At 45.6% G+C, this 23303-nt stretch overlaps 1 long non-coding RNA gene across 7 annotated transcripts; it reads right to left on the minus strand.

Annotated features, from left to right (window-relative positions):
* Positions 1 to 309: 309 nt before the first annotated feature.
* LOC124230221 (uncharacterized) lies at positions 310 to 6684 on the minus strand. 7 transcript variants are annotated; one of them, XR_006886121.1, is made up of 7 exons: positions 6606 to 6684; positions 6173 to 6229; positions 5878 to 6102; positions 3357 to 3429; positions 2030 to 2712; positions 1593 to 1651; positions 310 to 505 (listed from the first exon to the last, which is right to left on the minus strand). It is a non-coding gene; the product is annotated as an uncharacterized LOC124230221 (long non-coding RNA). The 7 variants fall into 7 exon arrangements; XR_006886112.1 differs by having other exon boundaries at positions 2030 to 3429; XR_006886115.1 differs by lacking the exon at positions 6606 to 6684 and adding an exon at positions 6432 to 6591 and having other exon boundaries at positions 2030 to 3429.
* Between the last annotated feature and the right edge of the window lie 16619 nt (positions 6685 to 23303).

Here is a 23303-nt window from a genome sequence, read left to right on the forward strand (position 1 = left end):
TCTAGACCCTGGAAGGACGGGGAGAAACGCTGTTTATCAAAGAGGTCTCCTGGAAGACAATCTTAAAGGAGTAAGAAAGTGCTAGCCCAAAAGGAAGGAGAATCATTTGTACCAAAGAAATGAATAAGGCTCAATTCAATTAAACAAATATTTATTAAATGCTCATTATGTGCCTGGCACCCAGCTGGATGCTGTCAGGGAGTGAACAAGATACTCTCCTTAACTATGATCTACAATCTAGGGAATGAAATAAAGAAAATAAAGACACACAGAAAACTTTGAAATTTTATTTGTTTTATTTCAGTCTTATTGAGGTATAATTGACATATAAAATTGTAAGACATTTAAAGTGTACATCATGGTGATTTGATATATGCATTGTGAAAGGAATCCCATGATGTCCCCATTGTGAAAGGATTAACTTTGGTATTTGAATCTAGGTGTTTTATTAAAGGAAGGTAAGTGTCAGAAGGCAGGCTTTGTTTCCTTCTCTTCATCTCTATGTCTTCATTATCAATTGGTTCCAAACATAGGAGGGAGGAAACAGAGTGTTATTTATAATACCCCTAACACTCCAACAATGGGTTATAGTGAAAAGTGGGCAGGATGCAGGTTCAGATAGCTTGCAGGAGAGAGACATTTGAGAGAGTAAGAGGGCAGAAGAACCAGGGGAAACTTTTTTAACTAAGTGGAGCTTTAGAAATGATCAGTTCTCACCTTTCATGTTACAGATGAGGAAGCAAAGCATTGAAGGAACTGAGCAGCATGCTCAAGTTCACATTGCAAGCTAGTGGCAGAAACAAGACTAGAACCGAGGACACCTGACTCTCAGCTGTGCACTTTCTGAGCAGGTTACCAAAGCAGACAGTAGCAGAGAAACTTTGAAGTCCAAGAATACAGATATCACCAAGTAGAAGAACCAACCCCAAGGATTTTCACCTTGGGTAGTGGGTGCAAAGCCAAAGTTCCTTGTGCTCGTAGGAAAGCCCTGGCTCCACTTCACCTGTGCACGTTGCCCCTTTACTCAGCCAAGGCTCAAGATACACAGTGTGCTCTGAACACTGCTTTGCTTTCCGTGCTTTTCCTAACGTTATTCTCTCTGCCTAGAATCTTTCCCGGCCCCTCACGTGTGGCAAAATCCTATCTGTCCCTGAAGAGAGCCAACACAGATGCCATTCCTCTACAAAGTTTTCTCCAATTTCACCAACCAACCCTCACCACCGTGCCAGCCAAAATGATCATCCCCCATTCTGAACTCCCGAGACACTTTCTTTGTGTATTTCTTATGGCCCTTCTCACTTTCTGCTGTGTGTTGCGGCCATGCCTTACCTCTAGTATTGGAATAAAGCTCCTTAAGGGCAGGGGCCATATTTCATCTCATATGTGCTATCCCTCCATAATGGCTAGGACACACAGTAAATATTTACTGAACCCATTATTCAACCAACCAACCAAAGCTCAGAAGTTACACGTCACCTGTTGCAGCCCAAATATCATAGAAACTGACACCAAAGGATGTCATAGGAAAATCAACCCTGCATTCCCCCCGAAAGAGTGCCGAATACCTCCCAACATTCTGCTTTTTTACGCACCACATGACATAATCCCATTTGGGTTCGTCCAACTCATGTAGCTTCATGTACTAATTAAGCTGTAAGACACAACAGGGCATGAATTTATTGTGTAATAATTCACACGTGGGATGTTTGCGCAGTGCTTGGGCGTGAGTTATGACACATTAATTCACGGCCTAGAGGGCCTCATTGCAATTACAGAACCATTTTTAAAATATCATCTGGGTTTAAAATACAAATATTGGTCCCCCCAGTCTTAAAACCCTTAGCCCCCAAATGCAGCCAGCCAAGGTCAGATGTCACTTTGGTCCCCATTTCCCTCATTCTGCATTATCCATTTAGCTCTGGTGGTGGCAGAGAACGTACAGTCCAACCCTTCACTTTACTCATGTAGGACACTGGGGTACTGTGAAAAGAGAGGAAGAGGGAGACAGGGGCAAGGACTGCAGAACTACCTGCAAGAGTGAGAACAACTTGCTGCTGGGTAAGGAAACACTGGAGAAATGGATGCAGCAGCCAACTGGGGGTCCATTACTAAGAAAGGGAAAGAACCAGAAAGGACTTTTTATGAATTCTGACACTCAATAAACCTCACCCAAAGCAACCAGGCAAAATTCACTACAATTTTTATGTCCACTGTTAGGAGAGTGTGATGGGTAGGGAGAGAAGAAATAAGTCACCCAGCTCAGTAGCTCACAACCCAAACCAAGGCCTCCTGTCTCCTCTCTCCCCAGGGTTCTGGGAGAGAAGGCGAGCTCTCTTCTACAGACAACTCTCCTCGCTGGCCACACCATGCTCTATAAACACCATGCACCATCTGTGATGTCAACCACCAGCGGCCTGGAGAACATGCCCTGCTCTGTGAGTTTGTATTAAAACACTCACTTATAGCTCCCTATTAATTTTTCACGAGGAGTTATTTTTAACTCGCTCAAACCATTGTCTAAATATGCCAAATATATTTTCTTAATGAACGAGCCCAGCATGCGGTTCCTCCTTCCCCGACCCCCCTGCTGCTATGCAAATGGTCCCCTCCTCACGGGGAGCAGGGCTTCAGATGAACAATTCGCAGCCTCGCCCTGGAACGAGTAGTGGGGAACAGGGAAAGCAGCCACACACTCTTCTCTCCACTGAGGCTCTGGTTTTGAGAGCATTTCAGGAAATGTCAGAGGTTTTGAAAGACAGAAAGATGAAGTCCAAATTGAAGTCTTCTCTATAGATTATCAAAAGGAACCCTCGGGTTATCGGGTCAGGCCTTCCCTCTACGAGTCTGTCTAGACTCCTTTATTTGCCACTCACCAGTTCCAACACTATGATTTACCCACAAGCAGGCAAGATAGATAAGAAGTCAATTCTTAACTCGTGGAATCCCTCTACACTATAATTCTGATGGAGTTGTATGTCGTCCCCCTCCCCCAACCGGCTTTACACCCTTCAGTGGCCCCCCATCGCCCTCAGCATAAAACCTAAACTCTTTTGCCAGGGCTTCCTTTCTTCATAATCTGACCCGTGATTAATCCTCTAGCCTCGCCTCCTTCCCAGTTCCTGCTCCAGCTGCACAGTTCTGGACTCACCCTGTCTCCTTCCTCTAATGCTCTCTGGCCCCCTTCACTCAGCTAACTCCCACTTATCTTCAATACCCAGATCAGAAATTGCTTCCCCGGGAAGCCTTCCCTGACTCTTCCGCTGGATGGTGCCCTCTCTGTGCACTCTCGGAGCACCTGTGCTCACCCCACTCACCACTTATCATAACGTGTCAACATTCCAGTTCACTAGACTCACAGACTAGTGGGGGCCACAGTTCTCCTTTAGCAGTTCCTTGAACCTCAAGAATTGTGTCTTCTGTCCAGCCAACCTGAAGGGAGGCAATAATTAGGAGAGGAAGATAGCACAAAGAAGAAGAATAGTGTCTTTGCCTGTGGATGCCGCATCTTGTTTCTGGAAGAGGCGGTACCAGGTACTACGGTGGTAAGAGCAAAAAACATTATATCAAAAATTCTGGATTGGAGCCCTGCCTCTTCCACTTGACTATATAAACTTAGATAATTTGCTTAATCTCTCTAAGCCTCAATTTCCTTATCCACAAAATGGGAACAATAATACTTACCTTACTGAATCAGTATGAGAATTAAATGAGAAGTTACCCACTATCGTGCATTGCTGGTGAGCATGTAGCTGAGGCCGCCATCCTGAAGCACAATCTTAGTGGAATTAAGTAAGCACACCCTCCGACCCAGCAATCCCACTCCTAGGTATACAGCCAAGGAAACTCCTGGGTGCTAAGGAGGCCCATATGAAGGCATTCATCACAGCGCTGCTGGTGGTAGTGAGAAGTTGGAGGCAACCCAAGCATCTATTACTAGAGGAATATATAAATAAAATGTGCTGTATGCACACAATGGAATATTACACAGCAGTCAGAAACAGTGAAGTAGATTTACGTATAGCAGCCTGGGAGAGCTTAGAAATATGCTAAGTGGGAGAAGAAGAGCAGGCTAAGGTGTATAGCACAAGGCCATTAATGTACATTTTTAAAAAGCCAAAATAACATTGTATGCTTTTCAAGGATATACATATATCTGTTAAAAGTGTACAGATCATGGGGCCAGCCCCCTGGCATAACGGTTAAGTTCATGTGCTCCGCTTCAGGGGCCTGGGGGTCACTGGTTCAGATCCCAGGCACAGACCTACGCACCGTTTAGCAAGCCATGCTGTGGCAGTGTCCCACAAATAAAGTAGAGGAAGATGGGCACGGATCTTAGCTCAGGGCCAGTCTTCCTCAGCAAAAACAGGAGGATTGGTGGCAGATGTTAGCTCAGGGCTAATCTTCCTCAAAAAAAAAAGGGAAAAAAGTAGACAGATCATTTCATTCCTCTGCTCAAAACCTCCCACTGGCTTCTCTTTTTTACTCAGAGTATAAGCCAAAGTCTGTATTTACAGTGGCCTACAAAGTCCTCCAGCATTTGCCACCGACCCAACCATTTTTCAGTCTTCTGCTTCTCTCTCTTCTCACTCATTTCACTCTAGCCGCTGGCCTCCTGACCATTCTGGTCCCTAACATACCAGGCAAGATCCAACCTCAGGATCTTTGTACTTGCTGTCCCTTATGCCTGGACATTCCTGGCCAGATATTCACATGATTGTTCCCTTACCTGCATTTGGTGAAATGGCACCTTTTTTAGGAAGGCCATCCTTAACTGCCCCTTATAAAGTTCCAATCCACTCCCAACCACCCACAACACCCTTATCCCCCTGCTCTGCTTTTTTTCCATAGCATTTATCACTATTTAAGGTACTATATGTTTTACCTATTTATTTGTTCATGGTTTATTTGTTCACTAGAATGTAAGCTCCATGAAGGCAGGAATTTTTTCTTGCTTTGTTCCTGGCCGCACTCCCAGCCCCTACAACTGTGCCTGACACATAGTCGGCACTCCACATTTGTTGAACGGATGAATACATCTAAATAGACATATAGAGCATGGGTTGGGAGAGCTTTTATTAAATGCACTAAAGTGAGTGCCTCCAATAAGGAGGGGTAATGAGAATAGAGATGAAGGATGAAAGAGAAAAACAGAATGAATTGAAAAGGGGCCTTACATGAACCGATGATGCTAACGTGCCATGAATTGAGGGAGATGACCGGCTCAATTCAGTGCACTTGAGGTTCAGCAAACGAACTGCATGAGATAATGCAGTGAAAGTCTGATAGATGGCAGATGCTCAATAGATTTGAACTGAAGAGGAATCAGAATCCTGTAATTGTCAGGACATGGAGCGTGCAAAAAAGCTTTTAGACTCCGAAGGAATTTCACGGGCACACCCAGGACAACATGAGACAGAGAGGGAAAATTAGTTTCAGCTGAGCATCAGGGCTAGCTCTAAGTACTGGTGGGATGGGGAAGAAAGTAGGAGATGGGGGAATCAGTCCGGATGGGTTAGGAAAGCCTTCCTAGAAGTGGGGCAAAGCTTGTGGAATAGGGTTGGGGAGCTGGAGGGTCAAGAAAGGCAGAAAAAGCCAAACAAGGCCAAAAAGGCAGAGCAGCCAGAAAGAAGGGGAAGAAAAGGAAAAATGGGGCGCTCCTCCTATTAGTTCCCCCTGAACCTATTTCCCTTTTCCCAATTGCTCTTTCTCCTTCCATCTCCTTCAACTGCCTTTGGAGGCTCCTGGAACTGTCACTAAGTACGCTTCTACCCCGTTTCTCTGTCTTGGGAACCGTCCTCAGCCACTTACCTCTCAACAAAGAGTAGAACAGTGGATCTTAACATTTTTTGAATCACAGACCCCTCTGAGGCTGCTCACCTCAGGAAAATGTCACACACGTCTCTGAAGTCCATCCATGGATGCTGAGCAACAATCCCAGGTGAGGAAGCTGTGAACGGCAGGGTCGGAGATGGGCAGTGCTTTTGAGCATTCCTGTTTCCTTCAACTTTGTTATGCAGGGTGGTCCTTGGGCCCTTCCTGCTTTCACTGAAGATGAGTGAAAGTGGACCTACAGGCGAAGTATGGAGATACCAGGGAAGCCACCTGAAGAACAAAACATATGGAATTAATAATCACATTTTATGACTCAGACAGAAGCAGATAGAATACTTACAGAAGGAAAAGCAAACATATGATTGGGAATCCTGAGAAAGCCAACTTGCAATCTAGCCTGTAACAATAAAGAGAAACATCTTCCTCAATGCAATGTTCAGAAACACCCTTTCCCTGTGCAATAATCTGCAATTATTCCAATAGTTTATACTCAGTCCAGACTCTTTGACCCAGCTGTTAGAGCCCCTCCCTAATTCTACCTTCCCTACCCTTAAGCCTGTCACCTCGTTCCTGACTCAGCTCCTCACCTCCCCACTTACCCTCCACAGGGGTAGCCTTTGGCCTGTGTAAGTTACTTGCCCTGCCAGGGATGCCCTCCTCACCCCTTCCTGTCCAGTCTTGACCCTCCAGCTCTCCAACCCTATTCCACAAGCGCTGCCCCACTTCTAGGAAGCCTTTCCTAACCCATCCGGACTGATTCCCCCATCTCCTACCTTCCTCCCCATCCCACCAGCACTTAGAGCTAGCCCTGATGCTCAGCTGAAACTAATTTTCCCTCTCTGTCTGGTGTAGTCCTGGGTGTGCCCCTGAAATTCCTTCGGAGTCTAAAAGCTTCCAGAGGGCAGGGCCAGGATCCATGTGCCTCCTCCTTCTGAATTCGACACTCCTGCCCCCAACCCTCACTACCCAGGACAAGCATCTGCTCATAATTGTACCCAAAAGAGGCATTTGGGACAGAGAAAATGAATACATACATGTATTGATTGGCTACTATATCTTAAGATTCCTAGAAGTAGGAAATTTTTTTTGGAAAGAGAGAAAGGGCCAGACAGAGGTGGAAACAGGATACTAGAACACGCACAATCACCTATTTCAAGAGCATTTCCTGAGGACGTTTCCTAACAAGGGCTCTGGGTCTGTGAATCTCAGTTGAATTAGGAAACAGTCTCTCCCAAAGGAGGCGCTTGTTGCAGGGGAGGTGCTTAAAGAAACGCAGAGAGAGGCCAGGGAACATGCAGCCAGCTTGTACGAATTCCACAATGCCCCCGGTTCCCTCCTTCCCTCCCGCCTCCTCCCTGTGTTTTTGTCAGTCTCTGAGCTCATTCCAAACTCCAAAACAAAAGTTCCATCCCAAGTAGCCAAGAAGAACTCACGTCAAATCCAACAATCCACCCACTAAATTGCAGGCTGTCTTGCTTTTCCAGCCAACCCCACCCACTCTCCTTCATCCTGGAGGTCACTGTGTTCACTGCTCTGCCTCTAAGAAGGGCACTGCGCTCACTCTGGACCTTTCCTTTTCGAAACATCTTTCCAAGGAAGTAAGTTCTACTGGTTCCCTTGGTTGTTTGCTAACGATCCTCCCAATCAGTTTGGCCCCGCGGCTCCTGCAGAAGAGCTTCAAATATAGTTTGGACAGGAGTTGCTTTGCTAGAAGTTTGACAAAGACTTGAGAGAGGAAGGCTAATGAGGCTGTTAAATAATTATTTTCAGATCTCAAAGTTTCAGAGAAGTGGACTTTAAATGCAGCATTTCCAGAGGTTGAATCAATCCCTTTGTACTGAAATACAGCTCCTTTCTGCATCTCAAATTATATCAGTTCTCTCGTCCTCCTTAAAATTTCCAGGGAATGAAAACTCTGGAGCAACCAAACCAGCGTCTCCCAAACAAACAAGTCTAGAGTTTTCTGGATATCTGAGCTTCCCCAGAGTCTCCAAAGTCCTAACTCAAGCACCTTTGTAATTCTAGAAGGGGGTAGTCAGGAATACAAGAGAAGAGGCCTTAAATAATAGTAAGTGTGGTATATGCAGCACACCAACACATCCAAACGGGAAGTGGGTCCGAATACATAAGAAAAAGTAAACAGGGTAAAAGCCACTGTGAAAACTGGGTTCAAGTCCTATATCCAAGGTCTAGAAAAAATTAGTCAAAGCCAAATGAGAAATAGAATATTCCCATTTTCCCTTTATGTGTGTGCCTTCTCTAGAAGTCTCTGTCTAGTCAAAGTCATTCATTCATTCATTCATTCAACAAATATTTAATGGTCTCCAACTATTCAGCGCTGTGGACACAGCAAAGAAAACCCACAAAAGTCTCTCCACTCGAGCTGCTTACATTCCTACAGCAGGAAGCAGACGATAAAAAAATAAGGAAGAAGAACATGTATTGTGTTGGATTGTGATCAGTGCCACAGAGAAAAGCAAAGCAAGAAAAGGTTAGGCTGTGCTCAGGGTGCGAGTTGCCATTTTAAAATGGGAGGTCCAAGAAAGCCAAGCTGAGTAGAGGACATGTCACCAACATCAGAAGCAGGTGAGGGAACACACGAGAGTCATGATGCTGCTCTCCAAGAACAGCAAATCCAAAGACCCTGGCCATTTTTGAATGAATTTTTTTTATTATGGGAAAATATGCATAAAATTTACTGTTTTAGCCATTTTTAAGTGTACGCTTCTTGGCAGTAAGTAGATTCACATTGTTCTGCAACCAACACCACCTTACACCCCAGAACTTTTCATCTTCTCAAACTGAAACTCTGAACCTATTAAACAAGAGCCCCCATTTCCCCCTCCCCCACACCCTGGTAATCACCGCTCCACTTTCTGTCTCTATGAATTTGACTACTTTAGGGACCTCATATAAGTGGTACCACACAATTGTCCTTTTGTGACTGGCTTATTTCACTTAGCATAATGTCTTCAAGCTCCACCCATATTGTAGCACGTGTCAGAATGTCCTTCCTTTCTAAGGCTGAGTTCCATTGTATGTGTATACCACGTTCTGTTCATCCAGTCATCTGTTGATGGACATTTGGGTTGTTTCACCTTTTGGCTGTTATGAATAGCGCTGTTAGGAACATGGGTGCACAAATATCTTTTTTAGTCCCTGCTTTCAATTCTTTCGGGTATTTACCCACAAGTAGAACTGCTGGATCATATGGTAATTGTTTAATTTTTTGAGACATCACTATACCCTTTTCCAGAGTGGCTGTACCATTTTACATTCCCACCAGCAGTGCACAAGGGTTCCAATTTCTCCACATACTCACCAACACTTGTTATTTTCTGGGGTTTTTGTGGTTCTTTTTTTTTTTTTTTTTTTGAGGAAGATTAGCCCTGAGCTAACTACTGCCAGTCCTCCTGTTTTTTGCTGAGGAAGCCTGGCCCTGAGGTAACATCCGTGCCCATCTTCCTCTACTTTACATGTGGGACGCCTACCACAGCATGGCGTGCCAAGCGGTGCCATGTCTGCACCCGGGATCCAAACCAGCGAACCCCGGGCCGCAGAGAAGCAGAACGTGCGCACTTAACCACTACGCCACCAGGCCAGCCCCTTCTGTTTTTTTTAATAACAGCCATCCTAATGGATATGAAGCAGTACCTGGCCGTTTTTGAGGAATAACAAGGAGGGCTGTGGGGCCAACAGAAAATGAGTGAGGGGAAGGAGTAGGGAGTAGGGAATGAGGTCAGAGAGAAAGCAAGAAGCCAGGTCGTTCACAGAGGGCCTGAGAGTCAGTGTAAGGACTTTGGCTTTTACCCCAGATATGATGGGAACCCTAGATAAAGTGATAGTTTCCTATGTTGGCTACTGATTTTCATGTCCTTTGAGCTAAGTATTTGGTTCCCAAACTAAGGAATAGGCCTCCTCCGGAGTTTGAAAACAAGGCGTGGAGGCATGTTCTGCAGAGCTCTCAATAGGTGTCTGGTGCTTCTGACAACAAAATGAGGGCTGAACAAGAAGTGGCTTTCTTCCACCTGCTTGCCTCTCTCAGTACCAATGAAGAGACGCCATACGCCGACCCATGGGAGGTTAACGTGACAGATTGCTTTCATCGAAGCCGCTCACTTTATGGATTGTCTTTAGCCAGGATTCAATTACTTAAAAATCAAACAAAAGTAATCTTGGTATCATTCACTATTTTTGATTATCTGCTCCATTATTATGGATAATCAAGAGCTGACATTGAGATAAAGGGCACTTTTTCTGGAAACTAGTGAAATGACGGACCGCAAAGACAGAGATAGGCAGATTCTCAGAAAAGGGGCAGGAATAATGTGAATCGGTCACACATAGCCTTGCAGAATTAAATGGATGAATTCAGTCCCAAACCCCGGATGCCTCAGGAAGGATTGTCAGAAATGTCTGAGATGATCAGAGCTAGGGAGAGAAAGGGCCCCAAAGGGAAGCCTGAAAACACATTTTTGAGAGGCAAAGAGTACCTCTCATAACCTCACTGCCCCCAGGCGACAGGGATGAAAGCTTCTACATCAAAATGAGAAGTCCAAGGAGTTATAGATTTTCTCAACAATAAATAATCTGGAGAGAATGGCCGCCCAACCACCGTTTATAAATGTTAGAAAATACACAGTCGTGTGTGTTAGGGGCGGGGGGAGATGGAGGGTAGAGAAGGAGAGAATTATGGGGTTGTCCCCTTTGGGAAAGGAGGAGGGACAGAAATCAATTTTCACTATGGCATTCTTAGGATTCAAATGGGGGTTAGGGGATGGAAGTATGGTAAAATATGGAAACCTAAATAACTACCTTCTCTCCGCAAGAAAATAGGTCATGTACTCCTTTCCAACTGAGGACCACCTTATTCATCCTCCAGTCTCAACAGTGTATGATCGGCACCACCCCATCCAAGGTAAAGAGAGACTGCGCAGCCTGCCTGACATCACAAGTCCCTTCTCATTTCCCTTCTCTGTGGTCTCATCACAGAGGTCTTGGGTTACTTTTTTAAGCCTCCAAACACTCATAAGAAAAATGGGACTAGGATTCGAGGAGAAGGCTGCTCTTCCCCTCTCCTCAGGTAGGAAAATAATGGACCTAAATGGTAGTGAAAGTTTTAGGTCATTCATTCAATAAGTATCAGGCACCTTCTAAATGCCAGTCATCGTGCTTGATACTACAAACACAACAGGGAGGAAAAACGCCGGCTCCCTGCCTGTGTGGCCCTCATTGTCTTTCAGAACACTCTTATATAATACTCCTGCCAAAAATATGTAACCCCGAATCTAACAAAAACAATCAGCCTACAAAACAACTTTCTACAGAAAGCTGACTTTCTATAAAACAACCGACCTGCATTCTTCAGACCTGTCAATGTCAGGAACTAGAGGAACTATTCCAGATTAAAGGAGAATAAAGAGACATGACAATGAAACACAACACATAACCCTGGATTGGACCTGGCTCAGAAGAAACATTTCACTATAAAAAACATTACTGGGGGCCGACTGGGTGGCCCAGCGGTTAAGCACGCACGTTCCACTTTGGCGGCCCAGGGTTCGCCAGTTCGGATCCCGGGTGCAGACATGGCACTGCTTGGCACGCCAGGCTGTGGTAGGTGTCCCACATATAAAGTAGAGGAAGATGGGCACGGATGTTAGCTCAGGGCCAGTCTTCCTCAGCAAAAAGAGGAGGATTGGCAGCAGATGTTAGCTCAGGGCTAATCTTCCAAAAAAAAAATTACTGGACAATTAGCAAAATTTTAATATGGACTGTATTTCATATACATTTATATGTATATATATATACATATATATATAGGAGAGGGCACGCAAATGTGGCAAATATTAATAATTGGTCAATCCTGGTGAAAGATAAGTGGGTGTTAATTACATTATTCTTGCAATTTTTCTGTAGGTTTGATATTTTTCAAACTAAAAAGGTGAGGAAAACAAGAATGTCCCAATAGTACAGTAAAGGTTATGGAGTCTCTGTCCCTGAACGACCTTTATAAACAAGGTTGCCATCACTTTTGGTTGGATTAAAATCCCACCCAGAATGATCTAGCCCCAAATCAGAAACTTTAGATCAGAAGGGTGGATAGGAAGATAGAACTCCTTTGTCTTTGATTTACAACCAAAATTGTCAGCAAGTAAAAATGCCTGGAAAGAAACCACAACCTTGGCTCATGTTAGCATGGTTATAAAAACTACATACAGTTGTCATTTTGTGGGACTAACATAAATTAATAAATCAGGGCCCTGATGAACTCTTTGATGAACTCTAAGAGGCACTGGGGAAGATTTGCAGAGACTGGAGGCAGAGAAAAATGGTATCTGGAAAATAGGGATACCAAGTATATACACAAGAATTGGGGATACACGGAGAGAGGGGGGAAGGGGAGCCAGAGTTTGTTGAGCTGAAAGTAATGCACTTATGTTATTTCATTTAACTCCCATGTAACAACCCAGTGAAATAAGTATTATTATTCTACTTTACAGATTGAGACATTAAATAAGTTTACCAAGATCACATAGCCCATAAAAAGAACAGCTGGAATTTGAACTTGGTTCTCCGTGACTTCAAAGCCCAAATTCTTTCTGCTGCAGCATCCTGCCTCTACAAAGAGTGAAAATCCCAGGGCATGGCTATTAAAGGAGAATTTGAGCCAGTTTTTATCCTGTGCCCAGGGCACACCCTGCCAATGTCTTCCCTTTCCTCCCAGACAGATACTGATGGGCCAGGGCTGGAGATGGTAGGATCATTACATCTGAAAGCTCCATTTACACCATGTCCTGCTAAAATCCTAATCCAGCATAAGGCCAAAATGTCTCCAGACAATCCTTTTAGATGCCAAGAAAGGAGATTCCAAAGCATCCCTGTGGCTATTCCTATAGTTCCAAAATATGAGTTTACATCTAATTATGATTCCTAACCGTAACTTTAACCCAACTCCTATTGCTTGGCTTTTAGCAGAAATATAGGACAACAAATGTCTAGAAGCCAAATACGTCACCCTCCTGAGACTTATTTCATCATGCTATTCCTTCATCATTCTATTCACTACCTCATTCTTGAGAAGAACAAGACCATCTTCAGTGCAGGTTAGGAAGTGCTAGAGAAGGAAATGAAACGCGATCCTCCTGGGCTCAAGGAAGACAGGGCATAGGAGAGCAGACATGTTTTAAAATGAGAGCCCAATGGCAGGAAGATGGTTGCAATTTCTCTGGCAACCTAAATACCTCCAGATTTAGCCTTCCCAAACCCCAGCCGTCACCCCAGGCTTCCAGATGCTGCCAGCACACACCATTAGGAAACATCTGTCACAAAGGACAGCCCCAACTGGGACAAAGGAAAGTGGGAAGGCAGACGGTGCCAGTTTAATGAGGAGGGTTTAACAAAACATCTTTTAAGCTTCCTAATTCCCCTGGCCATTTGCTCCCCAGACTTGGCTGCCAATCAGGAGCAGACTGGGAATGTTTGCCAGAGAATGGCATCTCCTCCTATCCTTAACCCAGAAGAACCCAGTACCAGAAAAATGTCAGCTTTCAGTCACTCTAAAACATAATTAACCCCACTCCAGAGCTAAAAATTCATGGTGATGCTGGGGAAAGAGACTTCAGCTATGTCAGGTTGATCATTCTGATTTGGTTGTTGTTGATAACCCAAGACCTGAATTAGTAGAATACGAAAAATGGGCATTAGTGTTCCCATTATGACCCATGTCTGTGACCAGCTCTGAGCCCACAACACCTAAAGCATTCTTAATATTTATTAATCATCCATGTAGATAAGCACAAAGACCAATAGACATCAGGCATCAACACAGACCTCTTAGTCTTTCTATTTTGGGTTCTCCTCATTATTTTTTTAAAAAAGGTTATTAAGGAATATGGACTCCAGATAAAAAATAATGGGTATTCTGAACATGTTCTCAGTATAGGAAGATCAACAGAGAAGATAAAGGGTTGACTTCCCATTTTAGTTTCAAAAGGAAGAAAGCCCGAGCTATGTGCAAGGACAAGGGGATTGGCAAAGCAGCCTCTAAGGTTGATTTTACTCAGGGAAATTGCATTAAAATTTTGGATTAAATTTAAGGAATTCCAACTGAAATAATCAGTTTCAGATATTTGGGGATCACTATCCTAGCCTTCAATTCAATTCAGCTGACATGAAGTCACTTAGACACTCAGCACCTTGTCCCCACTAGACGTCTATCTGGTAGGTTCCTACAGTTTGCAAATACTGTAGATCCAGGGCCAGCCTCCTACCATACTCCCTGGTCCACCCTCCTGGTCTGTAAAATTGGTAACTCTGAACAATGAGATCCTCTCAGATCCCACTCGCATTCCCCCAGCCACCATCAGAGAGTGCTGTCCTTCCCTGAAGCCTAAATCACCTCGCCCTGATGGCTGCGTTGCAGCAGATAACTGAAGTGTGAGTGCCCTCTACCCTCCTTCTGGAAAATGACACTTTCCCCAAGCCTCAAACACACACACACATACACACACACACACACACACACACACACACACACACACACACAACCCTTCTCCCAGTCAGAGCTGCAGTTTCCTGCTCTGTTAAATCCAAACTTCTAAGATTATATTTCCAGGGCTTTCTTTTCACTGTCCATCTGCTACTTACTCGTACTATTAGACTTTTTGTGGCTCTCTGCTTGAACAACTCTGTCCCCACACATGAACACTGCCATCTGTCATTCACCTCAGTCCTCACACAGATGGTCTCTCTCTGCCTTGCACACCCTCCTTCCAAAGCCTGTTCAACATGACCCACCTGCAGGAAGCTTCTCTAGCCACATCCACAGATATCTGATCTCTCCAGGATGTTCTTCTCGCCCTCTGCTTTCCCCTCGTTAATGTCCAGTGGTATAACTCACTGGCCTAGAACTCTGCATTGGGAGGACACCCAGTTAGGGAGAAGGGTTGGGAGTAGTGGGTGGCGCCATGGAGCCAAGGAGCACAGCTTCTGCCTGATGAAGCTTTCAGCTTGCCTTTCCTTCCCCAGCTGAAGCCTGAGGTACAAAAACTTAACTGACCGCCACCAAGGAAGTACCCCAGGATCTACAGCCCAATTTGGCAACGTCAGAGATCTGAAACAAGAATGCAAGGCCAAGTCTCTCTCATCTCAGCAAACTGAAAATACAAACAAAATAACCCAAATTGGCTGAGACAAAACATACTATCTGTGACATTTATTATTTGCTTCAGTGTCATCCCCTTGATGGTCAATGACTGAACAGATAGACAACATAGAGTTTTATTACTTTCACTGCTTTATTTAATTTGGAAAACAAGTCACTTAATGCTTTGGCATTAGGCAATATAATACAATACTCAGACTGCAATAACTAACTTTGAGCCTAGACTACAGAAAGGAGGAGGGGTCCAATAGTTAAATGGTTGAATGTTGTTTAGAATAGGATTCTGTTTCAGAAGGATAGGGAGGTATCCATGAAATGCCCTTATATTGTAAGCTCCCAGAGAAGAGAATTTTCTGTATTTACTACAATTTATCCTGTACTGTCTGTAAATAACTACACAGATGGATGCTGTTTAGTTTGGGTTGGGTCTAAAGTGAGAAATTGGATGGTCTCTATATGGTTTGGCATTTCCCTCCAGTGGAAACCACAAAAAGTTTATAAGTGAGAAAGACTGGATTCAATCTATTAAAAATCAGATTTCAACTAAGTGTAAATGAATATAAAGGCAAATTCCAAATTAGAAAATTCAGGCACCAAAGTGATTCCTTGTGCAACAGAATTCAAGCAAAAGCAACATCTTCCCCGTAAATCATCACCGCTACCACCATCACCCCAAATCGTCATGCACTCATTTACACGCAGTGCAAGACTACAAGACTGGCCCTGGTGGTCTAGTGGCCAAGATTTGGGGCTCTCACCACCACAGCCTGGGTTCATTTCACGGTCAGGGAACCACACTACCCATCCGTCAGTTGTCATACTGTGGGGGCTGCATGTTGCTGTGATGCTGAAAGCTCTGCCACCGGTATTTCAAATACCAGCAAAGTCACTCATAGTCAACACATTTCAAAGGAGCTTCCAGACTAGACAGACTAGGAAGAAGGAACTGACCACCCCCTTCCAAAAAACTGGCTATGAAAACCCTATGAATAGCAGTGGAGCATTGGCTGGTATAGTGCTGGAAGGTGAAAGGATGGTGCAAAAAGACCAGACAGGGTTCAACTTCGACTCACAAGGCGGCAGAATCCATTCCGCAGCGCTAACAACAAACAAGACAATAGTGGCACATAGAGAATTCCTCTCTGCGGGAACTTACAACTAAGGACATTTCATGAATGTTCCCCACTTCCCAAAATAAGTAAAAGAGATACTGAAAAGAGTATTCCTAAATACGAACATGGTATCTACATGAGAGGCAAGGGCATGTCAAGATCTCACATAGTTCTTCATAGTTGATGGAAGATAAGAGTACTAACGGCTTCATTTTCCAGTGTTAGCAGGATTAGGGAGTGTCTTCTGCACACCTTGGGTCAGTTTAGAAGCCTGCATGGAAGAGGGGGTGGTTATCCCATCTTGGCATTTTGTATAAGTGTTTCCTTGGGAAACATCAGTTCAAGCCACGTCTTCATCACAGTGGGAAGCTTGGCTATAATCCAATAAATCCAGCCTCATTTAGGCCTGCCTTCCATGCCCTCCATCAAAAACACAAAACAAAACAAACTCCTCCATACTTTGAACCCATTTTGCCCAACTATACAGGTCCAGTTAAATATTTGCTACAGATACGAATATAGATCTAAGTACTAAAATATAATAATAATAATAAAAATTCTGTCTTGGTCTGTGCAAGAAAGGAAAAGAGTCAGCCAGAGAGAAACCATTTCAGTGGTAATAAGTGGGTTACTTCTCCCCTGGGGAAAAGAAGTAAAGCTCAGAGAGATTCCCTGAAAGGCTACAAAGAAAACTGAAGTAACCAAATTCAGCTCACACTAGAGAAAATAAATATCCAGGCTTATCTCCATGAGTCTTCCAAGAATGACCTCACCAAACTGGTCTGGTCGCTCCCCAGGCATCCTCCCCGCTGACCTACGACCTTACTTTGTATTGCATTCCGATTGAATGTTACTTGGGAGAACACTTAGTCTCCCTTTCTAAAATAAAAACTCCTTAGGCAGAAGCTTCCTCATGTTCTCTCAAGGAGGCTAAAACCATAATCCTGCAAGTAAATATTACCAGCGGCAACCAAGATTTGAACTTGAAAGCTACACAGCCCCCAAATTGTCTGCTCACTAGACCAAGAGGAGAAACACAGCCACCTCCTCCAACTCATCTGCCTACCCCACCGCCCCGCCCACCACACCTCGCAAATCCCATCCAGTCTGGCAGAGGCTGTGAAAACCTGTCCTGACGTAGACTAAAACACTCCAGACCAAACGTATACCGAAAGGAGGCAGACAAAATCCATCCACCCAATGTAGACCAAAATCTATAGATGTAGATAAAAACATTTTTGCTTCCTTCCCTCAATATTTATGGAGTCCCTTCTACACGCAGACGCTATACCAGTATGGTACACCACTTTGCGGGTAAACAATCAGATAGCCAGAGTTTCTCTAGAGGCTACAAATACTCCATATTATTTATTATCATTCTGGGATGGCTGTGAACCAGGCAGCTTTTCTTTGTCCCTCTGGGATAACTTCTGAGAGGACAATTAGACTCAAATCCAACATTCCTCATTCATGATTTGACACATTCACAGGTTTAGTTTCAATCAGAATGCAGTTTCAAAAATTCTTAACATTTCTATCACACCAAAACAAGATTACCAACTTGACAAATCAGAAAAGCCTGGATTTCTGCTTTTAGAGCCCTTCAGAAACTATCTGGGCCCCCAGGAAGAATCAGAATTGGATTTTCCAAACAGGAATCAGAAAGAGAGCTGGGAAAAACCAGGAAGGGTGTGAAATTAAGGGATTAGAAAGTGATGCAATACGTTGATGTCAACAGCGAAAATCAATTTCTTCTCTCCTTCTCCCCTGTATGATTCTCTCCTGCCCTTTGCCATCAACCCAGAACCTCCACCAAAAGTCCTCAGGAGAAAACAGTGGAGGGAAATCCACCTCCCTGTCCACCTCATTTTCCAATCTACAACTATAACATAGGGTGGCCTTTGTCTACGACAAGCACTGATCCACACTCATTTTTTCCAAGATGCCTTGCTAAACAGCTGTGATTCTGTTTTTCCCCCAAAATTCTGCCTTTCCTCGTAAATATAAAATCTAGAAATCCATCCAGTGGTCCCATCTATCACTGTTCCTGCTATTCCGATTAGCCTATTCCCTGTTAGCCCAGCAGTTGTGAGCGGTCAGAGCGTACGACCCCTTCTTCCATGGGCCTCCTCCCATCTGTGACACTGCTCTGCACACAAGGCAGCTTAGGAAATGGCAACTATATCTCTGGCTATCTCCCTTTTTTTTTAAGGTATTTTTTGCGGGGGGGTTGGTTGGTGAGGAAGACTGGCCCTGAGCTCACATCTGTTGCCAATCTTCCTCTTTCTTTTTTTTTCTCCCCAAAGCCCCCCAGTACATAGTTGTGTATTTTTAGTTGTAGGTCCTTCTAGTTGTGGCATGTGGAATGCCACCTCAGCATGGCTTGATGAGTAGTGCTAGGATCCAGCCCAGGATCCAAACTGGTGAAACCCTGGGCCACCAAAGAGGAGCTCATGAACTTAACTGCTGGCCACAGGGCCAGCCCCTCTTTTTTTTTTTTAAAGATTGGCTCTGAGCTAACATCTGTTGCCAACCTTTTTTTTTCCTCCTCCCCAAGCCCCCAGTATGTAGTTGTATATTCTAGTTGTAGGTCCTTCTAGATCTACTACGTGGGACGCCACCTCAGCATGGCTTGACAAGTGGTGCTAGGACCACACCCAGGATCCAAACCAGCAAACCCCAGGCCACAGAAGCAGAGCATGGGAACTTAACCACTCGGGCACAGGGCCGGCCCCTCCCTTCATATCTTTAAATGTGTCCGTCTGTCTTCCCATGTAAGTAGCTGGCTGTCTCCCTTTCTCTCTGTCCTCTCTCACCAGACTTTGCTTGGTTCCTCTCATAGCCCTAGGTAGCTGCTCCACACTCCTACCATCTCCCTTGGAAAGTTAACTTGTTTTGTTTTAGGAAAGACACCAAATCACTTAAGCCATGTGAAAGTTGTATCATACCTCAAAGTCCCGAGTTCTTATCAACTTATCAGTTGATATTGAAATACAGATCAATATGACTTCACCAAGATGCACCTGCCTCACCCCTGGCTCGAGCATCATAATCTACAACAAAGAGCCTCCAGCACCATTTTTTAGGGGACTTTCTTTATCCCTACTCCCTGGTTCTTTCTAATCCCCAGTCTGCCTTGTGATTTTTTTTCAACAATAAAAGAAAAAAGGGATAAGGGTAAACCAAAAGAATATAATCCAAAAATCATTTTTATTAATTTGGAATACACTTCTTACAGGAAATTAGCCTTTCCACATGATTTTGCTTAAACTAAGGTTAAAATAAGTCTGCCTTCTGGGGACACACATCACATGTTGATTGATAATGGACAGAAGTTGCCCAACAGCTGCTGGAGGGCAAGAGACAGACAACTGAGAAACAAGCATTTGCCACATATAATCAATAAAACAGGTGTCACGCTTGGATAAGTGTTGTCTGAGCTTCTGGCGTTGGGGTAGAGCCCAAAGCGTACATGGCGGGGGAGGCAGAGAACGGTTTAAGACTCCAAGGCCTTAGAAATGAAAGAGTTGCAAATATGTTTTGTGATAGCAACAAACTGCCTCTTGGAGACCCAGGAAGCCAGTCCTATTTCAAGTTTCTCCTCCCAGCCTTTATCAATCAATAAATATGCCTATTATGTACATAAAATTGATAGATTCCGAGAGAGAGGACAAAGCTATCAAGTTTCAAGGTTTATTTAGCACTGGCTCATTTGCAACATACTTGGGACCTCAGAAAAGCCTTCCGACCAGTGTTTTAAAGACCACTAGGCAGCCACACCACACCAACAGGACGTGGGAATCTTTCCCCTTGCAGCCTGACCTGGCCTATAATCCCCACCGCAGCTTTTTTAAATTAGGTAAGGCAGGGCGATCCCTTCAGCAGCTGTAAAAACACTTTTCTAGCTCATGAACATCTAGGAAGAAGAGCCTCAAACCCTCCCTCACTATTGTGGACCGCCTCATCAAACTGGAGATGCTGTTCTGCAAAGTGCGTGGCAACACCCTCCCTAAGGAGGTAAGATACAGATACTTTCTGAACTCGAGTGAGAAAGAGCAGCAAAACACGAAGGAGGCAGCAGACCCTGGTGGAAGAAGCTTCATTCATTCAAAGGACACATCTAGGCATACGATGTGCCAGGCCCTGTGGGAAGACAGAGATGAATAAGGCAAGCTCTGCACCAGGCCAGAGAGGAAAGGCCAGGCAGGAGGGGGTGGTGAAGAGGAAAGAAGGGCGCTAGAGGGGAGGGCCAAGGACCAACCTCCCCTAACTCGTATATTTTCCAAGACCAGGTCTGCTGAGGACTTTTCTTCGGAGAGCAGAATGTAGGCCTCCAAACCACTCCAGCAAACCTACCCTCCCTCCCCCAGCTCACAAGGCCTCCGGTCTGCACCCCACAATCCAAAGTCCAGCTCTGGCCCCGCGGAAGACCCTCTGCTCAAGCCCCACAGGGTTCTATTGGCAGCAACCCTCCGGGCCCAGCCTTCTTCCTTTCTGGCTCTATCTCCCTTTTCTTACCAACACTATAACCAAGAGAAATCACTCACCCGTGGGCTTTTTCTACCTCAAGGGGAAAGACCTGAGGAGAAAACTGCAAGCCAAACCCAGAGAGAGGAAACGAGCTTGTCCCAGCAGAGCCGGGAAGTGGAGCGGGGCGGGGCCTTGGGAAGGGATGGGAAAACGGGAAGAAGGTGGCTTAGCCCGGAATCCAGGAGGAAAGTGAAGGTGGGCAATGGAAGTGGAGTGGGCCCTGGCTGGATGACGAGGTGGAGTGAGGGTTTAAATGAGCTTGGTTGCAGGCTGGGCAAACAGGATATGGATTTAGAAGTAAACAGGCTTTCCAGGGTCCTGGGTAGGGAGGAGGTTCCGATTGGCTGGAGGAAAGTCGGGGAGGGGTGGAGCCCTGCCTGTGGCTATTTGGGGACCAGTCGCAGATCCAGCTAAAGAACCTCTGCCCAGGAGTCCTGGAAACAAGGGTAGAAGCACCCCCAGCCTCTCCCAGAATCTCCTTTAGTTTCCTCCCCCACCACCACCCATCCCCGCCCCCTCACCGATGTTTCCCATCGCTCCAGAAATAAAACTAAAAGGGACTGGCTTAAGCTTCACCACAAGGGATTTCCTGTGCCAGTCATTCAGCGTTCATGGCATATTCTAACCAAATATGCGTTGAGCATTGTGCTGGAGGAAAAAAATATGAAAAAGATATAGTCCCTGCCTAGAGAGCTTCTTGCTGTAGCCATTCAAAAAGTAGGGCTTCCAAGCCCTGAAACAGTGACCAGAGGAAGGTGCCTCCTCCTTCCCAGAACATTAATCTTCAGACAGAGGCAAGACTGTGAGCTGTCAGGGATGCAGAAGGTGGGCCTACTTAGAGACTGAGGGCTGAATGGACAAGAGATCAGCCCAAGAAGCCATTGGTCTCAAGGAAAAGGGGCACCACTGCCTTTACTTGATAGTGCTGAGTTAGGCGCAGTGGAGACTGGGTGGAGGTGGGAGGGGGGGAGGAGAAGCGTAGAGGCAGGACCCTGAAGAGAGAGGGTCTATAGTAACCATACTGGGCCAGAGCATTGAAGCTGGAGCAGAAGGAATTGCCCCAGATCTTGGAAAGAGCCCCCAGCTGAGGAAAACCTGAAAATCACATTGTCCCTGCCCAAACATGACTCCAGGCTTTGACCAGGGGCATTAATTGAGCAGCTCCTTGGTTCCAGGCACCCTGCTGGGTAGCAGATGAGTGGCCCCAGCCCAGACTCCAGAGCCAAAATTCCTAGAGGCAAAGGAGGAATTGGAAGGAATTGGAGAGACGGCTGTAATGACAGAACAGTAGGGGAGGGGCATCTGGGTGTTTGATTTATGTCCCAACAGTCCTAGGCTGTCTTCCCCTGCCTCAAGCCGGGATTTTCCCAGATGTGCATCTGCTTGAGGGAAAGGAGGGTGGCTGCAGGGGGAGGGTCTCCATGTCCTTGCATCTGGTCCCAAGAGCAATCCCTTCCCCTTTCTCCCTGCGCTATTCACTGCCTGCTGGGTAGAGGGTGGGAGATGGAGGGAAATGCCAGGGCCCCCAGATAATCACTAGGTAATGAAAAGACCTGGCCCAGGGCTGGGGAGAATGCAGAGGATGCAGAGTTGGGGCCATAAATCTCTCTTGGAGGAGGGGGTCCAGAATGGGGGACCTGACAGTTGGAGCCCATCCAGGTAATTTTACATAAAGTATCTGAACCTTGAGGGGTGGGAGGAGGGAAGACGAGAGGCATGCAGGGGTGTGAGCCAGAGACAGGGGAAGAGGCTGAAAGAGACAGAGATAAGAGAAGCAAAAAAGAGGGGTGGAAGGGAGGGCAAGAGATGGGAACGGGTGCTGGGGGAGGCGGCGAAGGGAGAAAGATGGGAGGAGATGTGGATGGAAAGGCTAAAGGCACACACGATGGAACTCATAAAGATGCGATGGTGCGAGAGCCTGAGGGAGGGAGGCAAGGAAGGAGGGGGGAGGGAGAGAGAGGAGCTCATGGCAGACACAGTTCTAGAAAAACTCAGACCAAAAAATATCTGAAGTCAGAGAGACAGACAGATAGACTGACAGACAGATGTGCTTGACAGAGATGAAGGTGAAGGACGCAAAGAAGGAACAAAGAAAACAGAGGTGCAGTGAGGAGGGGGGAGGGAGCGAGACAAAGAGAGAGAAGGAGGCAAGTGCGGAGCAGGAGGAGGGAGCGAGGCCGGGGAGGGGGATATATATTTTCTTTATGATCCTCTTCAATCTCACTCGGCTGCTGCTGCGCGGGGTCCTCTCTCAGGTGCTGCTCGGTGGTGGATGTGCCCAGAAAGCTGATAGGGTGAAGCTGCTGCCATAGCTGCCCCCAGGCTCCCTCCCAGTGCCAACCTGGGGAGCTCAGAGACCCCTACACGGATACGAAAACCCATCCTGCCTCCCCAACTCTCTCCCCTAAAATGCTGCAATCAAAAGAGACCTGAGGCTCAGCCTTCAATTTTTGGGAGCTGATGCAGCCTGGCACAGCCAGTGCAAGGGCAGTGGGGCAGAGGAGGAAGAGAAAAGAGGCAGGCAGGCAAGTTCTGGAGGAAGAGTTGGGGACAGACTGCGATAAGAGTGAGGAGAGGTGAGGACGGGAAGATGTCTGCATTAGAGAGCTAAATAAGCAGCATGCAAGGTATAAGCCAAACACAATACTGCTGACTGTCCATTA

This window comes from Equus quagga, chromosome 1 (genome assembly GCF_021613505.1).
Source record: "Equus quagga isolate Etosha38 chromosome 1, UCLA_HA_Equagga_1.0, whole genome shotgun sequence".
Classification (NCBI taxonomy): domain Eukaryota; kingdom Metazoa; phylum Chordata; class Mammalia; order Perissodactyla; family Equidae; genus Equus; species Equus quagga.